Source organism: Pseudophryne corroboree, chromosome 11 (assembly GCF_028390025.1).
Source record: "Pseudophryne corroboree isolate aPseCor3 chromosome 11, aPseCor3.hap2, whole genome shotgun sequence".
NCBI lineage: Eukaryota > Metazoa > Chordata > Amphibia > Anura > Myobatrachidae > Pseudophryne > Pseudophryne corroboree.
Genome location: NC_086454.1, coordinates 107288268 through 107311980, shown reverse-complemented (window position 1 = coordinate 107311980; position 23713 = coordinate 107288268). Strand labels below are relative to the sequence as shown.

Sequence of the window (23713 nt, the reverse complement as noted above, 5' to 3'; positions counted from 1 at the left end):
CTCTATCCCAACTAGTCTCCCAGTTCCTGCCGCTGAAAAACATCCCCACAGCATGATGCTGCCACCACCATGCTTCACTGTAGGGATAGTATTGGCCTGGTGGTGAGCGGTGCCTGGTTTCCTCCAAACATGATGCCTGGCATTCACGCCAAAGAGTTCAATCTTTGTCTCATCAGGCCAGAGAATTTTGTTTCTCATGGTCTGAGAGTCCTTCAGGTGCATTTTGGCAAACTCCAGGTGGGCTGCCATGTGCTTTTTACTAAGGAGTGGCTTCCGTCTGGCCACTCTACCATACAGGCCTGATTGGTGGATTGCTGCAAAGATGGTTGTCCTTCTGGAAGGTTCTCTTCTCTCCACAGAGGAATTCTGTAGCTCTGACAGAGTGACCATCGGGTTCTTGGTCACCTCCCTGACTAGGGCCCTACTCCCCCGATCGCTCAGTTTAGACGGCTGGCCAATTCTAGGAAGAGTCCTGGTGGTTCCGAACTTGTTCCATTTACGGATAATGGAGGCCACTGTGCTCATTGGGACCTTCAAAGCAGCAGATATTTTTCTGTACCCTTCCCCAGATATGTGCCTAGAGATAATCCTGTCTCGGAGGTCTACAGACAATTCCTTTGACTTCATTCTTGGTTTGTGCTCAGACATGCACTGTCAAGTGTGGGACCTTATATAGACAGGTGTGTGCCTTTCCAAATCATGTCCAATCAACTGAATTTACCACAGGTGGACTCCAATTAAGCTGTAGGAACATCTCAAGGATGATCAGTGGAAACAGGATGCACCTGAGCTCAATTTTGAGCTTCATGGCAAAGGCTGTGAATACTTATGTACATGTGATTTCTTAGTTTTTTATTTTTAATAAATTTGCAAAAATCTAAAAAAAACTTTCATGTTGTCATTATGGGGTATTGGGGGTCATTCCGAGTTGATCGTACCTGTGCTAAATTTAGGTGGGCAGTGGCCCCAGTGCATTACTTTTCTTTGCACATGGCCTATAATACTGTTAAGCAGCCAGCAATTCCGTTGGCACGTTCTTGGGGATTGCCTACTTGAGAACACCATATTACAGCCCAGTTACTCCCTTGCATTCTCAAGTGGAGATGCACCTGAGATACGTATTACTATGCATCACCTGTAATTGTCTATGCATGGTTCCGCAGCAGGTGCATAATGAAAAAATGCAAGATACGCTCCGCAAATGGACTTGTGTTCAACTCGCCATCAGCCCTATTCACTCTGATTTCAGCAACATGTATGCTTTATACTCGCACAAGAGTTCTCAAAATTTTGTGATTTGTTTTTATTTGTGCCTATTTTCAAAGTAGAACAAATGCTAATTCCTAGGCCACACATGAATAGTCTATTCCACTAGTTACCGGATCCTGTGACTGTTTTATTAGCAATGTTCAGCCTGCAACCTTGTTTCCAGAGACAGGGCGAGGGGTGTGCGGTCAAACATAGAAATTTGTTAGGACTCAATTTAAGAATGAGCCATAGCCCCTTATAGGAATTATGACCTTCAGTGAGTATTTAGCAAACAGCGGGTAAGACTAGCTTGCCAATGTTTATGACTGTGGCGAGCTAAGTATAGTTCCCATTGCTGGTAATGGGGAACTGTGCACCCGCTGGGTTGAAGTGCAATGTGCGTGCACAGATGGTGGTAGGCAGAGGTGCGTGCACAGATGGTGGTAGGCAGAGGTGCGTGCACAGATGGTGGTAGGCAGAGGTGCGTGCACAGATGGTGGTAGGCAGAGGTGCGTGCACAGATGGTGGTAGGCAGAGATGCGTGCACAGATGGTGGTAGGCAGAGATGCGTGCACAGATGGTGGTAGGCAGAGGTGCGTGCACAGATGGTGGTAGGCAGAGATGCGTGAACAGATGGTGGTAGGCAGAGGTGCGTGCACAGATGATGGTGGGCAGAGGACACAGCCGAAGAGGAGTTGGAAGCTGCTGGGTCTAACCAGACAGGTAAGTAATGTTAAATACTGGTTCCATATTCATAAGTATCATTATAAAACTAAATGAAATTAGCCGCCAGTATTTAGCATCATTATTAAAAAGAGCCCTAAGCGCCTCTCCACAAAGCAGCGGCTGGGAAAAGGTTTCATTCCTCCCTCCATGACTAGCCCAGAATAGTCCAGGAAATCAGTACCCTCCCTGCCCACTCCTGGGCGCCCTTGTACACTGATAGCAAAGCATTGCAATGGTTTTGGAAAAATTATTTCAGTAACGCATTAGAGTGCTGTCTGCTGGTTGTCCTTTTTATGAGTATTATAAATGCCTTTGTTTTTCTCTCCAGATTTATAGCAGTCGTTTTGTGCCTCCTATGTGTAAATGTGAGGAATGGTTACCCAAGGGTATTCGGGCGCTCAGGGGACAAGGTGTTTCACCAAGCTGCTGCCTAGATACGGGGAGTCACCCCCACAAATAGATGTACAATAGGAAAGAAGAAAGGCTGCGCTATTTTGATGAACTGACAATGTAATCCTTTTGTATATAATTAATACAATTTATTAAAAGATATATAGAGATATATAATATCACTGTGCTTTTGTGATAATTAGATCGTAAAATGTATGCAACATAAAACAAAATAGATAAAACCATACAATATGGATAATAATATTTGAAAAAGGGGTTACCCAATGATCAGAGCTGTGAGTATATTTTAGTGGAAGAGTCCGTTCCAAATAGTTCCCCCAAATGGTTCTGTATCCGGTATAAATATTCAATGGGAGGTAAGCAGTGTCCCGTGGAGTGGCAGTGTCCGCTAGAGGAATTAGTGCTCCAAGATCTTGAATGGCGAGCTCCTCATGCAATGCGGAGGGTTGAATCAATCGGTCCAATCTGCTATTTGTGTCCTCCAACTTTATGTCGCAATCCGGAATTAAGATGGGGGATGGTTCGGCCTTCCAGTCAATAGTCGTCAGCTCAGGGTCCCTTGTTAACCTAACGCGTTTCGCTGCGTTCAGCTAGCAGCTTTTTCAAAGGTGTCAGTTGTTTGGGTATGTGGGGTTTATATACCCCTTCCAATATGGTGGCTAATTATCACCTGGTCACAGTGTTGCATGATAATTAAAGAAGGAATCAAACAAAATATCTTAATAAGAGGCGATCCCACACAAAAATTCCTGGGGGAACTTGCGATTCTACTAGGGGAAGGGATAGACACAGGCGTTATTTCTAAAGAGGAATATTTATTTCTATATTCACAACATCCCGTCACACCTGTATACTATCACCTACCCAAAATACACAAATCCCTCACCTCACCTCCCGGACGCCCAATAATTTCTGGTATTCACTCCCTCACATCTAATTTATCATTTTATGTAGATTCTCACTTACAACCACGGGTGTCCACACTCAGGTCCCATATTAAGGATACTACCCACTTCTTGTCTCTCATCAATGATTTAGAATGGAGAGACACTTATATATTCCTCACTCTAGACGTACAAAGTTTGTATTCCAACATACCCCACAAAAAGGGTATACAAACCATATTAAATTGACTTGATCTGGATGGAGACCTGAGTGTGGTACACAGAAAATTTCTTATAAATTCCATCACTTATATTTTACGACACAATTATTTTTTATTTCTTGATGATTACTATTTACAAATCAATGGGACTGCCATGGGGACCAGGTTCGCGCCCAGTTATGCCAACCTGTATATGGGGGAGTTGGAGGACCATCTTATTTGGGGGGGGGACTGGGGCGCGAGCCTGGTCCTCTATGGCAGATACATTGATGATTTATTTATTGTTTGGGATGGGGATTCACTTTCTGCACAGAAATTCGTTGATAGTCTTAATTCTAACACATATGATTTAACCTTCACTCACCAACATCACCCTCACTGTATCAACTTCTTAGATATAACCTTACAGGTTAAAAATAATAAAATATATACTATGAATTATACTAAAGAAGTTGATACTAGTGCATATTTACATTATTCCAGCGCACACTACCCCCCCTGGAAGAAAAGCATCCCCCGGGGACAACTCATACGCCTAAGACGGAATTGTTCCGATCTAGAGTCCTTTGAGTTACAAGCACAAGGGATGCTTGAGTCCTTCAAACAGAGGGGCTATCCAGAAGCCCTTCTGAAGAAGGCATTCGAAGATACCAAAAAGATGGAAAGAAAAACACTACTATCCAAAAAGATAAAAGAAAACGAAGAAGAGTCAGATATTTCCAACAATAAACAGATAGCCTTTATTTCTACGTATAACAACCACTGTCCCCAAATTAAACAAATTATAAGGAAGAACTACAATATACTCAAACAGGATTATTTGCTAGCACCAATATTACCCCCTGTTCCCACTTTTATTTTCAGAAAAAATAAATCCCTCAAAAACACACTTGCACCAAGTTTTTTGAAACCAGAACCAAAAGAACAAAACCAAACTAACTCTTGGCTCAAAATGGAAACCAAAGGGTTTTTCAAATGTGGAGCCAATAGATGCATCACGTGCAATTATGTAGATAAAACTAAATTCATTAAAACAGAAAATAATGATGAATCATATGAAATTAAACATCTCATTAATTGCAATTCCACGTATGTTATATACATTTTAACATGCGAGTGTGGTCTCAAATATGTGGGACGAACAACTAGGAGACTGAAAGTTAGGTTTCTTGAACACCGTAGAAACATCATCAAGAAGTTGGAGTCTCATAGTGTCTCCCAACATTTCCATATGGTCCACAATGGAAATCCCAAGAATCTTAAACTAATTGGTGTGGAACACATCCCCTTGACTAATAGAGGAGGGGATAGGTATAAAAGATTGTGCCAACAAGAAGCCTATTGGATGTTCCGGATGGGAACAATTTATCCGAGTGGTCTAAATGAAGCCATAGAACTTAATACTATAATCTAACATAATACATACATATTTATGTCTTACTATATTAAGGGCCAAATTCATTACATGATAATTTAATTTGATCTACATACGAGATAGTAGAAAATAATAACAATAACAATATTAATAATATAAATAATAATAATAAAAATAAAAAATAAAAAATAAAAAATAAAAAATAAATAAAAAATAATAAAAAATAAAAATATAAAAATATAAATAAAATACAAATTATACTAGACTATATATCAATAATACAATGCCTCTTCCTCTAGATTATGTATTGTGAGCCAGTTGATAACTAATAAAATGACTGAGATAATAGAGTCTCATGAATCATTATAGACATGCTAAAACTGAATATAAAGTGCAATAATGAATAAAATGGCCGAGATAATGGGATTTCTTTTGAATTATTATAGATATATTAGAAATATAAAGCGTTATAACTTACTGCTTTAGGATTCCTTCTTATGGAGCGCACTCCCTATCTATATATATATTTACTTATACTTATTGATTATATATGTCCCTTTTTAATTTATCATTATCAATGATCTTTGGTATCTCTATATATAGTTATGATCTACATTTAATATTTGATGCTATCACAGCAATTTTCAAATCTCCTTTTTGCTTTTAATTATATTTACTCATCATTTCTTTTAAATTATTAGTCCCTCCCAACTTCAAATATCTACACTTCTCTCTGATTGTTTATATCTAATTCTACAAAAACAATGTACTATGAATAATGCACAAAATATATGAATAATCCAAGTGAAAACTAGATACTTTACTTGGAGAAATACAGAGGACAAGGGCGCCACTTTGTAATTAATGTACATAGTGGTTGGCGGAAATGCTGAGAATACATTGCACGTGAATCATTGGTTGGCGGAAGTCTCATTTCTAGTGCTTCCGTCCAACTAGCTATAGAAACACCTCTGACCGTGAGTATCGTCAGTGGTCACATGGCTAGATCACATGACCATGCGTCCGTGACGAGTATCGTCAGCGGTCACATGGTCCGATCACGTGACCATGCGTCCGTGACGATGCTCCCGCAATGCACTCCCTGCCCTCTTAAGCACTATTCAGAGTTCCGATCACGTGACACAGGATAGTCACATGATCGGACAAACAAGGTCTCCTCCTTCTCCCTCCTTATTATGTTCACTTCAACTACGCAGAGATCACGTGATCGACAGTCCCAGGGGGCGGATAATGTGCTCCCCTCCAATAACATCCTCACAATCCAGTCTCCATAGCAACAGCACATGTAAACAAAATAAACGATTGGTTAGTTACTATACACACACTTGCTGTCCCCTCCCCTTAACTACAGAACAAACAAAATTGATTTTACTCAGAAAGGGGAATATTAATAAAAATACGAATATCACTTTATAGTTTACATTCAGTAAGAAGTAGGTTTGTCTTCTATCTATATTAAGATATTTTGTTTGATTCCTTCTTTAATTATCATGCAACACTGTGACCAGGTGATAATTAGCCACCATATTGGAAGGGGTATATAAACCCCACATACCCAAACAACTGACACCTTTGAAAAAGCTGCTAGCTGAACGCAGCGAAACGCGTTAGGTTAACAAGGGACCCTGAGCTGACGACTATTGACTGGAAGGCCGAACCATCCCCCATCTTAATTCCGGATTGCGACATAAAGTTGGAGGACACAAATAGCAGATTGGACCGATTGATTCAACCCTCCGCATTGCATGAGGAGCTCGCCATTCAAGATCTTGGAGCACTAATTCCTCTAGCGGACACTGCCACTCCACGGGACACTGCTTACCTCCCATTGAATATTTATACCGGATACAGAACCATTTGGGGGAACTATTTGGAACGGACTCTTCCACTAAAATATACTCACAGCTCTGATCATTGGGTAACCCCTTTTTCAAATATTATTATCCATATTGTATGGTTTTATCTATTTTGTTTTATGTTGCATACATTTTACGATCTAATTATCACAAAAGCACAGTGATATTATATATCTCTATATATCTTTTAATAAATTGTATTAATTATATACAAAAGGATTACATTGTCAGTTCATCAAAATAGCGCAGCCTTTCTTCTTTCCTATCGTTTTGTGCCTCCTACTGCTTCAACAATTTCCTAGTTTTGCTTGCTGATTTCGTGTTGATTTTTATGGTTAGAGTTATTTATTAGGAAGAGGGCTTGTTATGAAAGAAGGGTGAAGAACCCCGATGTTGGTTCTCTTAATAATATAAAAATCTCTAACTTCACCTCTGGGTAAAGTTATTGCAGCTTTGTTATCCTTTAAAACAGATTGTTCTAATCCTCTGTAGATAAAGGGAAACAATCCTGGAGGTCATCTATCACTATGTGTTGGGTTATAATGCCCTCGGTCATCTTCTAAATATTTAACTGGTTTAAAATGCTATGGAAAGCTCTTCCTTTCCCAGGGTGGTAAATCACGCCTACTCAGCACAGCACATATAAAATGACAACCCACCTCCCTGCTAATATTATGACAGATTTATTATACTCATTCCGATAAGACTCTACATCAAACTTAGATTCATTCCATGAATAAAGGAGATCTGAAATGTGTAATTTCATGGACCATGCCTTAACCCCTTATATGAGAGTTACCCAGCCAGGGTTAACACTCTGTAATCTACTCACATACTGTACTAGAAATGTAATATCTCCGTATGGTCTGCAATTGTCCTTGGAATGTTTGTTCGTATCTGTGTAATTGCGCTAAGCATAGTTTGTGAATATAAATATATATCTACAAAAGTAAACAAAATAAAATACTTTTTTCAATGAAGCCTTGTTTATTTTATACCGACAATGCGGTGGGATAGCTCTAAGAGGAAATGTGGCTTCCTAGTTACAGTTGCACTGCCGCTGGGTTGGGTACGAAATCCTGGCAGTTACTATACCTGCAGTCAGGATGCCGACAGCGGGATTCTGCAGGTCAAAATCCCCACAGATCCCAGTAAGTACAGTATTTTAACCATACACCTAACCCACCCCTCCTGCAGCCTATCCAGTGTCGGAAGGGGGAAATGAAGGGCCCACTGGGGGAATGCAGCTATAGGGGCCCATACTTAGGGGTGTGGCCAGCCTACAAAGGGGGTGTGGCCAGCCTCCACAGAGGCTTGAAATACACAATAGTTTAGTGCAGTGCAATGCAACATATCTACCATGTACTGTATATAACAAGTGGGCCCTCAGGCAGTGGGGCCTACCAATGGTTTCCCTGGTACCCCTGTGGGCCAGTTCAACCCTGAGCCTATCCCTAACTGATCCCTCCTGCAGCCTAACCCCCCCCCCCCCCCCACAGCCTAACCCACCACTCCTGCTGCCTAACCCTAACTGTCCCCTCCCGCAGCCTATCCCTAACTGACCCCCCTACAGCCCACCCCCACCCCCCGCAGCCTAATCCTAGCTGACCCCTCTTGCTGCCTATCCCTAACTTTCTCCTACCGCAGCCTAACCCACCCTAATGGCCATATGTGTGTTTCCATAAAACTTGGCATTTCTGGGCCGACATTGCGCCGAATTCAGACCTGATCGCTGTGCCTGTCTCAGCCCTGCGATCGCCTCTGACTGATTGACAGGCAGGGGTGGTCACTGGGCGGGAGGGGGCGGGCCGGCGGCGTTGGCCGCCGTTTAGGGGCGCGGTCCAGGCAACGCAGGTATGCCCGAACCGTTGGGGGGGCGGGCTGCGTGACGTCACACGTAGCCGCAGCGATCCTCACAGCAACGAGTAGCTCCTACCAGCGCGCAGGAGCTGCGCTGGCAGGAAGCTACTCCTAAAGTACAGAAGCATCGCCGCTGTGCGATGCTTTTCTACTTGTGCGGGGAGGGGGGGGTCAGGCCTGACATGTGGGGCGGACTAGCCCTGTGCTGGGTGTCCCCCTGCATGTCTGTGTGACCGATCGTAGATGTACTAAATTTAGCACATCTACGATCAGGTCTAAATTTGGCGTATTGTCACCACCCGGTTTCGGCCCAGAAACGCCAAGTTTCATGGAAACACACATACAGGTATGGCCATTAGGCTGCAGGAGGAGAGTTAGGATTAGCCTGCGGGAGGGGTGGGTTACACGAAATTGCCCTGACTTGTGGGAGTGTCATGGGGATGTATTTAAAGCTCCGTGCAACTCTGGGTCCTGCATATGGGGAAAGGAAGCCTGTTACTGATGGACCTCTTGCACCTAGCATGTGGCAACGCTAAAGATGATGGTTGCTGTGTTTGGTGTAAAAGCTGAGGGTGGCACTTGCAGACGCACAGAACCTTGCAGTAGCTGAGCAGCACCTCGCATTAGCATAAGGTAGTCAATCTGTCTTCAGCGTCTACCTGCACACACATACTGTACAGCCACTTTGCGCTTGATGCCAGTATTATTTTACTTTCTCATTGACGCCACTATCAGGAGTCCCATGGACTGTGCACTACAGCCACCTTTCTTTGAGCTCTGCCAAGAGAGATGTAATCATGAGGACCAATCACATGACTTCAGGCAGTGGTGGATTTCCCACTAGGCACGGTCTGACCCTTAAATCTGCCCATGACTTCAGGGACACATGGGCCTGAAGCTGAATGTTCAAGGGTCTATACTGAGAAGAGGCGGAGCCAGTGGCATAACTCCCACCCCCGTAGCCACTGTGGAGGCTTGGGGGTGCAGGGCCATACGCGCACACAGGGGGGGGGGTTCTGAGTACCTGGAAACCCCCCCTGCCCGCCGATCCATCAGCGCAGCTAACCGATGTGTCTTTTTTTTTGTAAGACGCTCTTCGGGCTGTCTATAACGCTGCAGCAGCATCCGTCCTTATATTTAAACTGAGAGGCTGGCTGAATGAACAGTAGGGGGAGCGGGAGAGCACAGCTCCTCTCAAGCAATCTCCATGTGGCTTTGTGACGGAGAGCTGGTCGGGTGAGGCAGTGACTGTCTCTCCACTGACTGCAACAACTAGCAGGTGTGTGTCTTGCATGTGGGTGGGAGGTGGGTTTGGGGAGCGGTGTATTTATAAATGACAGTGGCTGGGTCAGCACTTACTCTTCAGGTGTGCGGCTGACCTGCATGGGGGGGGGGGGGGAAGGGGGGCGTGTTTAATGATGGTGGCCTGTTTGCTTTACTTTCTGTAAAAAATGATGCTGGCTGTGTCTTATTTTAATGTGAAAGAGGTGTATGTTTGTGTTCTATCTATATAGCTATCTGTATGTGTTTGTGACATACATGTGTGCTACAGAGTATGGTGTGTGTGTGTGTGTGTGTGTGTGTGTGTGTGTGTGTGTGCTGTGTCATATGCTGCAAAGGATATGTCCTCTCAGGATGATCTCATTCCATGTAATCAGGATTGCACTGTTTTAGCGCAGATACCAGCAAGGGAGCCTGAATGGTTATCCTCTATCAAATCTATGATAACTCAGATTTCTACTAGGGTTGCACAGAATGAATCTGCAACTCAGGTTTTACAGAACTCTATGGCAGTTTGGTCCGGTTCTGTTACCTTAGGGCCCCCCTCAGTTAGTTCCCACAAACGTGCTCTTGACCAGATTATGCAGGATGACACGGATACCGATTCTGACACGGCAGGCGGTGATGGGGATGTGCTGCATGGGGCCGCATCACTTGCTAAAGGGGTGCAGTTCATGATAGAGGCTATCAGGGATGTGTTGAATATTGCTGATACAACACCGGAGCAGGTTGAGGAGGCTTACTTCACAGACAATAAGAAAGCCTTGCTAACCTTCCCTGTGTCCAAAGAATGAAATGCTATTTTTGAAAAAGCGTGGGAAAACCCGGAGAAAAAATTCCAGATACCTAAAAGGGTTCTGGTTGCTTTCCCCTTCCCTGAGGAGGGTAGGAAAAAATGGGAAAACCCACCCATACTGGACGCGTCTGTATCCAGACTCTCAAAAAAAGTAGTTTTAACCTGTCCCAGGATCTACCGCCTTAAAGGAGCCGGCTGATCGCAAAATTGATACTACGCTCAAATCCATATACACGGCTTCAGGGGCGATACTACGTCCTACTATTGCCTGTGTATGGATTTCCAAAGCTATAGTTCAGTGGTCAGGCACGTTACTTGAGGATTTGGATACAATGGATAAAAGTGAAGTTGAATTGTTTTCTCTGACGTCCTAGTGGATGCTGGGAACTCCGTAAGGACCATGGGGAATAGACGGGCTCCGCAGGAGACTGGGCACTCTAAAAGAAAGATTAGGTACTATCTGGTGTGCACTGGCTTCTCCCACTATGACCCTCCTCCAGACCTCAGTTAGATTTCTGTGCCCGGCCGAGCTGGATGCACACTAGGGGCTCTCCTGAGCTCCTAGAAAGAAAGTTTATTTTAGGTTTTTTATTTTACAGTGAGACCTGCTGGCAACAGGCTCACTGCATCGAGGGACTAAGGGGAGAAGAAGCGAACCTACCTGCTTGCAGCTAGCTTGGGCTTCTTAGGCTACTGGACACCATTAGCTCCAGAGGGATCAACCGCATGGAACTGGCCTTGGTGTTCGTTCCCGGAGCCGCGCCGCCGTCCCCCTTACAAAGCCAGAAGAGGTCCGGAAAATCGGCGGCAGAAGACATCAGTCTTCACCAAGGTAGCGCACAGCACTGCAGCTGTGCGCCATTGCTCCTCATGCACACTTCACACTCCGGTCACTGAGGGTGCAGGGCGCTGGGGGGGGGCGCCCTGAGCAGCAATAAAAACACCTTGGCTGGCAAATATATCACAATATATAGCCCCAGAGGCTATATATGTGATAAATACCCCTGCCAGAATCCATAAAAAAGTGGGAGAAAAGTCAGCGAAAAAGGGGCGGAGCTATCTCCCTCAGCACACTGGCGCCATTTTCTCTTCACAGTGCAGCTGGAAGACAGCTCCCCAGGCTCTCCCCTGTAGTTTGCAGGCTTAAAGGGTTAAAAAGAGAGGGGGGGGGCACTAAATTTAGGCGCAATATTGTATATACAAGCAGCTATTGGGAAAAATTCACTCAATATAGTGTTAATCCCTAAATTATATAGCGCTCTGGTGTGTGCTGGCATACTCTCTCTCTGTCTCCCCAAAGGGCTGTGTGGGGTCCTATCCTCAGTCAGAGCATTCCCTGTGTGTGTGCGGTGTGTCGGTACGGCTGTGTCGACACGTTTGATGAGGAGGCTTATGTGGTGGCAGAGCAGATGCCGATAAATGTGATGTCGCCCCAGAGGCGTCACTAGGGTTGGTGTCACCCGGTGTGGTAACTCATGGTGTCACCCCCCCCCCCCCCCCCCCCCCATGGACCTCCTCCTGCTTTACACAGCACGGAATACTTAGTAGAGATGTGCGCCTGCCCATTTTTCAGGTTTTGGTTGTCCCTATAGTATTAATAACCTCAATAACCTTTATTTCCACTAATTTCCATCTATTTTGAACACCTCACAATATTATTTTAATCCAGTTTAGGCCAAAAGGTTGCACCGAGGTCGCTGGATGACTAAGCAAAGCGACAGAAGTGGGTGGCACAAACACGTACATAGCTACATACATAGCTACAGGGGGCACAACTACTGGGGGCACAGCGACAGGGCACAACTACTGGGGCAAATCCACTGGGGGCACAACTACTGGGGCAAATCTACTGGGGGCATAGCTACAGGGGGCACAGCTACAGGGGGCAAATCAACGGGTGCACAACTGGTTGAGGCAAATCTGGGGGCACAGCTACTGGGGGCATAACTGTGGCCACGCCCCCCCCCCTATGAAGCCATGCCTCTATTTTTGTCGTTCGCCGCTGGCGCGCACTGTTTTGCCGCGGGGGGGGGGGGGGGCAGTAGAATTTTCGCACTGGGCGCCACAAGGTGTAGAACCGTCCCTGTCCACCTCATAGCACCCCTAGCACCCTCATGTCCACCTCATAGCACCCTAGGTCCCCTCATGTCCACCTCATAGCGGTCCCCTCATGTCCACCTCATAGCGGTCCCCTCATGTCCACCTCGCAGTCCAGGCCCCTCCCCCCATAGCTAGAAAACGAACTTTCTCACTTTACTGCTGACTCGGATGTTGACAGCAGCTTGCTTCCCTGCATGGATGTCACAGACTCAATGGTGGCTGACTGAAAGAGCTCTCTGCAAGCAACCTGCAGGGCCGCAGCCAGCCGTTCTGACGGATACTCAGAGAGGGCGGATGCGTCTGGTGGACCACGGGCCCCCCCTCACCCGAACACACACTTACACCCTGCCACCGCTGCTGGCTGCATACTGACCTGCCCGATCGGAGCTTCGATTGCGGTCGCCAGAGCTGCCATTCCGAATGCCGGCTCTGTCTATGGAGCCCGGACCCGGCAGCTGCGGTGTAGTGCTGGCGGGTGTGCGGGCCTCTGTGCTGCGTTGCCGCTTGGTGCCAGGGAGGAGGGGGTGTGGTCGCAGCCGCGGTGCGTGGACCTGCTCATGTCAGTAGATCGGCTGAGGGTGCGGGTGTGAGTGCGCGGCTCGTTTTGGTGTCACCCCATTGAAGGGTGACACCAGGGTGCGGGCCGCACCCCCCGCACCTCCCTTATGACGCCACTGTGTCGCCCCCTGTGGGGCCGACACCAGAGTGGATGGATAGGTGGAAGGTATAAACCGACAGTGTCAACTCCTTACAATAAAGGCTGGATGACGTAACAGCTGTGGGACAGCCGGCTTCTCAGCCCGTGCCTGCCCAGGCGTCTCAAAGGCCATCAGGGGCTCAAAAACGCCCGCTCCCTCAGATGGCAGACACAGATGTCGACACGGAGTCTGACTCCAGTGTCGACGAGGTTGAGACATATACACAATCCACTAGGAACATCCGTTACATGATCCCGGCAATAAAAAATGTTTTACACATTTCTGACATTAACCCAAGTACCACTAAAAAAGGGTTTTATGTTTGGGGAGAAAAAGCAGGCAGTGTTTTGTTCCCCCATCAAATGAGTGAATGAAGTGTGAAAAAGCGTGGGTTCCCCCGATAACAAACTGGTAATTTCTAAAAAGTTACTGATGGCGTACCCTTTCCCGCCAGAGGATAAGTTACGCTGGGAGATATCCCCTAGGGTGGATAAGGCGCTCACACGTTTGTCAAAAAAGGTGGCACTGCCGTCTTAGGATACGGCCACTTCGAAGGTACCTGCTGATAAAAAGCAGGAGGCTATCCTGAAGTCTGTATTTACACACTCAGGTACTAGACTGAGACCTGCAGATAGTGCTGCTGCAGCGTGGTCTGTGACCCTGTTAAACAGGGATACTATTTTGCGAACATAAGAGCATATTAAAGACGTCATCTTATATATGAGGGATGCACAGAGGGATATTTTGCCGGCTGGCATCCAGAATTAATACAATGTCCATTCTGTCAGGAGGGTATTAGAGACCCGACACTGGACAGGTGATGCTGACTTTAAAAGGCACATAGAGCCTTATAAGGGTGAGGAATTGTTTGGGGATGGTCTCTGGGACCTCGTATCCACAGCAACAGCTGGGAAGAAATTTTTTTACCTCAGATTTCCTCACAGCCTAAGAAAGCACTGTATTATCAGGTACAGTCCTTTCGGCTTCAGAAAAGCAAGCGGGTCAAAGGCGCTTCCTTTCTGCACAGAGACGAGGGAAGAGGGAAAGAGTTGCACCAGTCAGCCAATTCCCAGAATCAAAATTCTTCCCCCGCTTCCTCTGATTCCACCGCATGACGCGGGGGCTCCACAGGCGTAGCCAGGTACGGTGGGGGGCCGCCTCAAAAATTTCAGCGATCAGTGGGCTCGCTCACAGGTGGATCCCTGGATCCTTCAAGTAGTATCTCAGGGGTACAAGCTGGAATTCGAGGCGTCTTCCTCCCGCCGTTTCCTCAAATCTGCCTTGCCGACAACTCCCTCAGGCAGGGAGGCTGTGCTAGAGGCAATTCACAAGCTGTATTCCCAGCAGGTGATAGTCAAGGTGCCCCTACTTCAACAAGACGGGGTTACTATTCCACACTGTTTGTGGTACCGAAACCGGACGGTTCGGTGAGACCCATTTTAAAATTGAAATCCTTGAACACATACATAAAAAAATTCAAGTTCAAGATGGAATCGCTCAGGGCGGTTATTGCAAGCCTGGAGGAGGGGGATTACATGGTATCCCTGGACATCAAGGATGCTTACCTACATGTCCCCATTTACCATCCTCACCAGGAGTACCTCAGATTTGTGGTACAGGATTGCCATTACCAATTCCAAGCACTGCCGTTTGGACTGTCCACGGCACCGAGGGTCTTTACCAAGGTAATGGCAGAAATGATGATACTCCTTCGAAAAAAAGGGAGTTTTAATTGTCCCGTACTTGGACGATCTCCTTATAAAGGCGAGGTCCAAGGAGCATTTGTTGGTCGGAGTAGCACTATCTCGGGAAGTGCTACAACAGCACGGATGGATTCTATACATTCCAAAGTCACAGCTGGTTCCTACCACACGCCTACTGTTCCTGGGGATGGTTCTGGACACAGAACAGAAAAAAGTGTTTCTCCCGCAGGAGAAAGCCAAGGAGCTGTCATCTCTAGTCAGAGACCTCCTGAAACCAAAACAGGTATCGGTGCATCACTGCACACGAGTCCTGGGAAAAATGGTAGCTTCTTACGAAGCAAAATTCCATTTGGCAGGTTCCATGCAAGAACCTTTCAGTGGGACCTCTTGGACAAGTGGTCGGGATCGCATCTTCAGATGCATCGGCTGATAACCCTGTCTCCAAGGACCAGGGTATCTCTACTGTGGTGGCTGCAGAGTGCTCATCTTCAAGAGGGCCGCAGATTCGGCATACAGGACTGGGTCCTGGTAACCACGGATGCCAGCCTTCGAGGCTGGGGGGCAGTCACACAGGGAAGAAATTTCCAAGGACTTTGGTCAAGTCAGGAGTCGTCCCTACACCTAAATATTCTGGAACTGAGGGCCATTTACAATGCCCTAAGTCTGGCAAGGCCTCTGCTTCAAAACCAGCCGGTACTGATCCAATCAGACAACATCACGGCAGTCGCCCATGTAAACCGACAGGGCGGCACAAGAAGCAGGATGGCGATGGCAGAAGCCACAAGGATTCTCCGATGGGCGGAAAATCACGTCTTAGCACTGTCAGCAGTGTTCATTCCGGGAGTGGACAACTGGGAAGTAGACTTCCTCAGCAGACACGACCTACACCCGGGAGAGTGGGGACTTCATCCAGAAGTCTTCCAACTGTTGGTAAACAGGTGGACATGATGGCGTCCCGCCTAAACAAAAAACTAGATATTGCGCCAGGTCAAGGGACCCTCAGGCAATAGCTGTGGACGCTCTAGTGACACCGTGGGTGTACCAGTCGGTTTATGTATTCCCTCCTCTGCCTCTCATACCAAAGGTACTGAGAATAATAAGAAAACGAGGAGTAAGAACGATACTCGTGGTTCCGGATGGGCCAAGAAGAGCTTGGTACCCAGAACTTCAAGAAATGATATCAGAGGACCCATGGCCTCTACCGCTCAGACAGGATCTGCTACAGCAGGGGCCCTGTCTGTTCCAAGACTTACCGCGGCTGCGTTTGACGGCATGGCGGTTGAATTCCGGATCCTAAAGGAAAAGGGCATTCCGGAGGAAGTCATTCCTACGCTGATAAAAGCCAGGAAAGAAGTAACCGCAAACCATTATCACCGTATTTGGCGAAAATATGTTGCGTGGTGTGAGGCCAGGAAGGCCCCAACGGAGGAATTTCAGCTGGGTCGTTTTCTGCACTTCCTACAGTCAGGAGTGACTATGGGCCTAAACTTGGATTCCATTAAGGTCCAGATTTCGGCTCTGTCGATTTTCTTCCAGAAAGAACTGGCTTCACTGCCTGGAGTTCACATTTGTAAAGGGAGTGCTACATATTCAGCCCCCCTTTTGTGCCTCCTGTGGCACCTTGGGATCTCAACGTGGTGTTGAGTTTCCTAAAATCACATTGGTTTGAGCCACTTAAAACTGTGGATTTGAAATATCTCACGTGGAAAGTGGTCATGTTATTGGCCTTGGCTTCGGCCAGGCGTGTGTCAGAATTGGCGGCTTTGTCATGTAAAAGCCCTTATCTGATTTTCCATATGGATAGGGCAGAATTGAGGACTCGTCCCCAGTTTCTCCCTAAGGTGGTATCAGCTTTTCACTTGAACCAACCTATTGTAGTGCCTGCGGCTACTAGGGACTTGGAAGATTCCAAGTTACTGGACGTAGTCAGGGCCTTAAAAATTTATATTTCCAGGACGGCTGGAGTCAGGAAAACTGACTCGCTTTTTATCCTGTAGGCACCCAACAAAATAGGTGCTCCTGCTTCTAAGCAGACTATTGCTCGCTGAATTTGTAGCACAATTCAGCTGGAGCATTCTGCGGCTGGATTGCCGCATCCTAAATCAGTAAAAGCCCATTCCACGAGGAAAGTGGGCTCATCTTGGGCGGCTGCCCGAGGGGTCTCGGCTTTACAACTTTGCCAAGCTGCAACTTGGTCAGGGGCAAACACGTTTGCTAAATTCTACAAATTTGATACCCTGGCTGAGGAGGACCTTGAGTTCTCTCATTCGGTGCTGCAGAGTCATCCGCACTCTCCCGCCCGTTTGGGAGCTTTGGTATAATCCCCATGGTCCTTACAGAGTTCCCAGCATCCACTAGGACGTCAGAGAAAATAAGATTTTACTCACCGGTAAATCTATTTCTCGTAGTCCGTAGTGGATGCTGGGCGCCCATCCCAAGTGCGGATTGTCTGCAATACTTGTATGTAGTTATTGCCTAACTAAGGGTTATTGTTGAGCCATCTGTTGAGAGGTATCACGAGTTATACGGTGTGATTGGTGTGGCTGGTATGAGTCTTACCCGGGATTCAAAATCCTTCCTTATTGTGTCAGCTCTTCCGGGCACAGTATCCTAACTGAGGTCTGGAGGAGGGTCATAGTGGGAGGAGCCAGTGCACACCAGATAGTACCTAATCTTTCTTTTAGAGTGCCCAGTCTCCTGCGGAGCCCGACTATTCCCCATGGTCCTTACGGAGTTCCCAGCATCCACTACGGACTACGAGAAATACATTTACTGGTGAGTAAAATCTTATTTTTACGTAACATTCAGGATTCTGCAGGATTTATGGTGGAATCCATGAAAGACCTGGGTTCAATGGCTGCAGGAATATCTTCCATGTCGGTCTCAGCTCGTCGAGGACTGTGGCTGCGCCAGTGGTCTGCCGACGCGGAATCCAGGAGAGGTGTGGAGACCCTACCCTATACAGGTAAGGCTCTCTTTGGGGAAGCGTTGGATGTGTGGATCTCCACGGATACAGGGGTAAGTCACCTTTTCTCCCCTCAGCTGCACCTGCTACGAAGAAACCTTTTTCTTCAGCTGCATCACAGGCCTTTCGGGTTGCTAAAACAAGAAAGGCCAAACCGTCCAACACCTTCTTGGGAACCTGCTGCTGCGGGTTCCCAGGAACAGAAGCCTGCTTCAGGTATGCCAAAGTCCTCAGCATGACAGTGGACCGTGCGGCCCGGAGGTATGGCCGGTGGGGGCGAGACTCAGACATTTCAGTCACGTCTGGGTGTCGTCTGGTCTGGATCCCAGGGTACAAGATATTGTGTCCCAGGGGTACCGGCTGGAATTTCAAGATCTCCCTCCTCACCGGTTCTTCAAATCAGGCTTGCCAGCTTTGCCGGCAGACAGGGCTACCCTACAGGGAGCCATCCAGAAGTTGGTGGAGGCACAGGTTATTGAACCAGTTCCTCCCCAGATGCAAAACAAAGGTTACTATTCGAACCTTTTTTTGTGGTACCGAAAGTCACTAAACCCCATTCTGAGGGAGTTCAAGTTCAAAATGGAGTCTCTAAGGGCGGTGATATCAGGTCTGGAGAAGGGGGAATTCCTGGTATCCCTGGATATCAAGGATGCGTACCTCCACATTCCGATTTGGCAGCCACATCAAGCTTATCTCCGATTGACACTGTTGGACTGTCATTTTCAATTCCAGGCCCTGCCATTCGGCCTCTCCACAGCACTGAGGATTTTCACCAAGGTGATGGTGGAAATGATGGTTCTCCTCCGCAGACAGGGGGTGAACATAATTCCATATCTGGATGATCTGTTGATAAAGGCATCGTCCAAGGAGAAGCTGTTACAGCCCATAGCTCTCATGACCCAGCTTCTCAAGGAGCATGGTTGGATCCTGAATTTTCCAAAATCACATTTGGAACCAACCAGGAGGTTGTCATTTCTGGGAATGATCCTCGACACGGAAGTGCAGAGGGTGTTTCTTCCAGAGGAAAAAGCGTTGGTGATACAAACAATGGTCTGGGATGTCCTGAAGCCAGCCCGGGTGTCGGTTCATCAGTGCTCTTGCCTTCTGGGGAAGATGGTGGTCTCTTGTGAGGCTCTGCAGTACGGGAGACTTCATGCTCGGTCCTTCCAACTGGATCTCCGGGACAAATGGTCATTATCTCATCTACACATGCACCAGAGAATACGTCTGTCGCCAAAGGCCAGGATCTCACTCCTCTGGTGGCTGCAATTACCTCACCTTCTGGAGGGCCGCAGGTTCGGGATTCAGGACTGGATCCTTCTAACCACGGATGCAAGTCTCCGGGGGTGGGGCGCAGTCACTCAAGGGGAAACCTTCCAAGGAAGGTGGTCAAGTCTGGAAGCCAGCCTGCTGATAAACATTCTGGAATTAAGAGCCGTCTACAACGGGCTTCTCCAAGCGGCCCATCTTCTGAGAATTTGGGCCATTCAAGTGCAGTCGGACAATGTAACGACAGTGGCTTACATAAACCGACAAGGCGGAACGAAGAGCAGAGCTGCAATGTCAGAGGTTCCAGTTGGTGTACATGTTTCCTCCACTTCCACTCATCCCAAGAGTTCTAAAGCTCATAAGGAGAACAAGAGTTCAAGCAATCCTCATTGCTCCAGACTGGCCAAGAAGGGCTTGGTACGCGGATCTTCTGGATCTACTGCTAGAAGAGGCGAGTCCTCTTCGGGAGGACCTGCTGCAGCAGGGTCCGTTTGCCTATCAAGACTTACCGCGGCTACGTTTGACGGCATAGAGGTTGAACAACTGATACAAGCTCGAAAGGGCATTCCGAACAAGGTTATTCTTACCCTGATACAGGCTAGGAAAGGAGTAACGTCTAAACATTACCATCGAATTTGGAAAAAATATGTATCTTGGTGTGAGTCCAAGAAATTTCCTGCGGCGGAGTTTCAACTGGGACGTTTTCTCCTCTTCCTACAAGCCAGTCTGGATATGGGCCTGAGATTGGAATCTGTGAAGGTCCAGATTTCGGCCCTATCCATTTTCTTCCAGAAACAATTGGCTGCCCTCCCTGAGTTTCAGACCTTTTTGAAGGGAGTTCTGCACATCCAACCTCCTTTTGTACCGCCTACGGCACCTTGGGACCTTAAAGTGGTATTGCAGTTCCTCCAATTGGACTGGTTCGAGTCTCTACAGGAGGTTGAGGTCAAATTTCTTACATGGAAGGCTGTCACGGTGTTGGCCTTAGCTTCTGCTAGACGTGTGTCGGAGTTGGGGGCTTTGTCCTGTAAAAGCCCATACTTGATCTTTCACGAAGATAGAGCTGAGCTCCGGACACGTCAGCAGTTTTCTTCCGAAGGTTGTGTCGGCATTTCATATCAACCAACCTATTGTGGTGCCAGTAGCTACTGACTCCTCAATTTAATCAAAGTCCTTGGATGTTGTAAGGGCTCTGAAAATCTATGTGAAGAGGACTGCTCATCACAGAAAATCTGACTCTGTTTGTCCTGTATGATCCCAAGAAAATTGGGTGTCCTGCTTCTAAGTAGAGGATCTCTCGCTGGATTAGGTTCACTATCCAGCATGCATATTCCACGGCACGACTGTTAAGGCCCACTCTACTTGTAAGGTGGGGTCCTCCTGCCGAGCTGCAACTTGGTCTGGGTCGAACACGTTTGCAAAGTTCTACAAGTTCGATACTTTGGCCTCTGATGATCTGAAGTTCAGTCAGTCAGTTCTGCAGGAGTCTCCGCGCTCTCCCTCCCATTCTGGGAGCTTTGGTACATCCCCATGGTACTAATGTGGACCCCAGCATCCTCTAGGACGTAAGAGAAAATAGGATTTTGGTTACCTACCGGTAAATCCTTTTCTCGTAGTCCGTAGAGGATGCTGGGCGCCCGCCCAGCGCTTTGTTTTTCTGCTATCGTTATTTGGTTCAGTACAACTTCGTTTTAGTTGAGTACTGCATTGTTACTTGGTAAGTAATGTTTCAGCGGTTGCTGAGTTTTCAAGCTAAGTTAGCTTGATGTGCCTTGTATCTGGGAGCTGGTATGAATCTCGCCACTACTGGTGTTAAATCCTTCTCTCGTACCTGGTGGGGCATATTTGTATAGCTGCTAGGGCTGCATTGGCCCAAAGTTGGAAACAAGCTTCTCCCCCTCCTCTATCCCTAGTCACCAACAAAATTCAATTCCATTTTACTATGGAAACTGAGTTCCTGCCTTACTCTTCTGCGGCCTCCTCCCCAATGGTGAAATGGAGGACATGGTATGACTACGTCACTGCTGGAGGGGGTGTTTCACCTTCTCTCTAACTGACTCGGCTTATACTTCCGCCCTGTGCACCGGCCTTACCTTACTACCCCTGTGTCTTTTATTGATTATCTGTTTATTGATATGTTTTCATGTTTGGCCCGTGTTTATCTGTATCTTTTTCCAAGATGACTTTGTATTTTTTATATTGTATCTATATTAGATTGTTATATTTGATTTTCTGACAATTTTGATATTTGCATGTTTACATCCTGTTCCCTTGGTTATATGTACCTCCCCGCCCCTTCCTTTTTTCTTTTCTGTACCCCTTCCCCTTGCAAAAAGAAAACTTGTTTTCAATAAAAATCATTGATGAAAAAAAAAAAAAAATCCTTCTCTCGAAGATGTCCGTCTCCTCTGGTACAGTTTCTAGACTGAGTCTGGTAGGAGGGGAATAGAGGGAGGAGCCAGCCCACACTCTCAAACGCTTAAATTGCCAATGGCTCCTGGTGGACCCGTCTATGCCCCATGGTACTAATGTGGACCCCAGCATCCTCTACGGACTACGAGAAAAGGATTTACCGGTAGGTAACCAAAATCCTAATTTTTTTTGTCGTAGCCTCTTGCTAAAAATGTATTCAAAATTGTGTCTATTTCAATAGAGGCATTAGCTGGTTCACTAGTAATTCGAGCCACCTGCATCATCTGCGACAATGGCAATCCATTTTTCAAAGCCGTAGAATTATGACTGGAAGCCACCAACAGAGTATTCCTATCTGTTTGTTTGGTGTACACCTCTCTAACAAAACTGTTGTTGATAACCCTAACATGGACATCCAAAAAGTTCACATCCTAAATACTACATACGTATGTAAACTTAATTGGTGTAGGCAAACCATTAATATCAGCCATCATCTCCTCAAATAATTGTTGTCCCCCCGACCACAGCAGGAACACATCATCGATGTATCGTTTATACAACAAATTTTTTTTATTACGTCCAGGATCTGTAAAAAACATTTTAGACTCGAGCAAACATATAAATATTTGCATAAGAGGGGGCTACGGAAGACCCCATAGCACACCCTCTCTGTTGCAAATAATAACAGCTGTCAAACAAAAAGTAGTTACGATACAATGTTAACTCAAGTAACTGAAGGAACTGGGAATGATCAAATGTTTCAACTGGAACATTACATTCAATAAAGTTCCTCATAGCCTCAATGCCACCATCATGGGGAATGTTGGTATATAAGCTACAATTATCCAAACAGCATAACAAAGAACCTGGTGCAACTTCTTGAAAATCCTCTAAAAGCTGCAGAAAAGAAGTTGTATCTTTCAAAAAAGAGTCCTGGGAAACTAAACATGGTTGCAGCACACAATCAAGCAACTGCGATACTGGTGAATACAAAGAATCCCGGGCCGAAATTATGGGCCGTCCAGGTGGTTTTTGACTATTCTTATGAAGCTTAGAGATAGTATACAAAACTGGTGTCTTAGGATATTGTATACATAATGCGTTAAATATTTTCTTAGTGATCTTATGGTCATCAGCAGCCGATTTCAGGATGGACACAAGTTCCTTCTGATATCTAGGAGTAGAGTCACATGACAATTTTTTAGATACCTCCACATCCGACAGATGGGACAGTATCTCAGTCCTGTAGTCATCGATATTCTGAATGACGATGGCCCCGCCTTTGTCGGCGGGCTTGATTACAATATCCTCATAGGACTCCAACGACTTCAAAGCATCAGCTTCTGCCTTTGATAGATTTGGTCTTACTTTATACGGAGAGCTGGTGTATTTGCTCACGGATTCATCTAACAGCCTACTGAACATTTTAATAGACGGATTAACCGATACTGGGTCATACGTTGACCTAGATGTTTTCTGCAAAAACTCTGAAAAGACGTTTACTTCACCACCAGAAAATTTACCATCAAAACGTTCTTTCAATCTCAATTTACGTGAGAATTTATGGAGATCTCGTTTCCAGTTATATTCATTTAAAAAAATTCGTAGGAACGAAGCTAAGTCCTCGATTAAGCACTTGTAACTCTAAGTCAGAAAAATTACGATCAGAAAGGTTGAAAATTATTTTTTCTTCTTGTCCGCAAGTTTCTTTGCCCCTCTTGTTCTGCCCACCCTTGCGGGTGGGAGGTCGTCTTTTGTTCTGGAAGTATCCCTTTTTGCTGCTCCTAAAGGGGCTGCATCAGATCTATTACCCTCATCGGTTTCTGAGACCAAAAAATCACTGTCTGTGCTGGATCGCTCCCAAACATTATGCTGTTGTTGTCTATT

General features: G+C 46.4%; 1 protein-coding gene across 3 annotated transcripts in view; it reads left to right on the top strand.

Annotated features, from left to right (window-relative positions):
- Window positions 1-9629: 9629 nt before the first annotated feature.
- The window catches only part of INS (insulin), a 150055-nt gene continuing 135971 nt past the window's right edge, over window positions 9630-23713 (top strand). For 2 of the 3 annotated variants that reach the window (XM_063946116.1, XM_063946117.1), the window contains exon 1: window positions 9630-9881. The gene's annotated coding sequence lies outside the window, so the exon portion shown is untranslated. The remainder of the gene's footprint in view (window positions 9882-23713) is intronic. The other variant, XM_063946118.1, reaches the window with a different exon arrangement.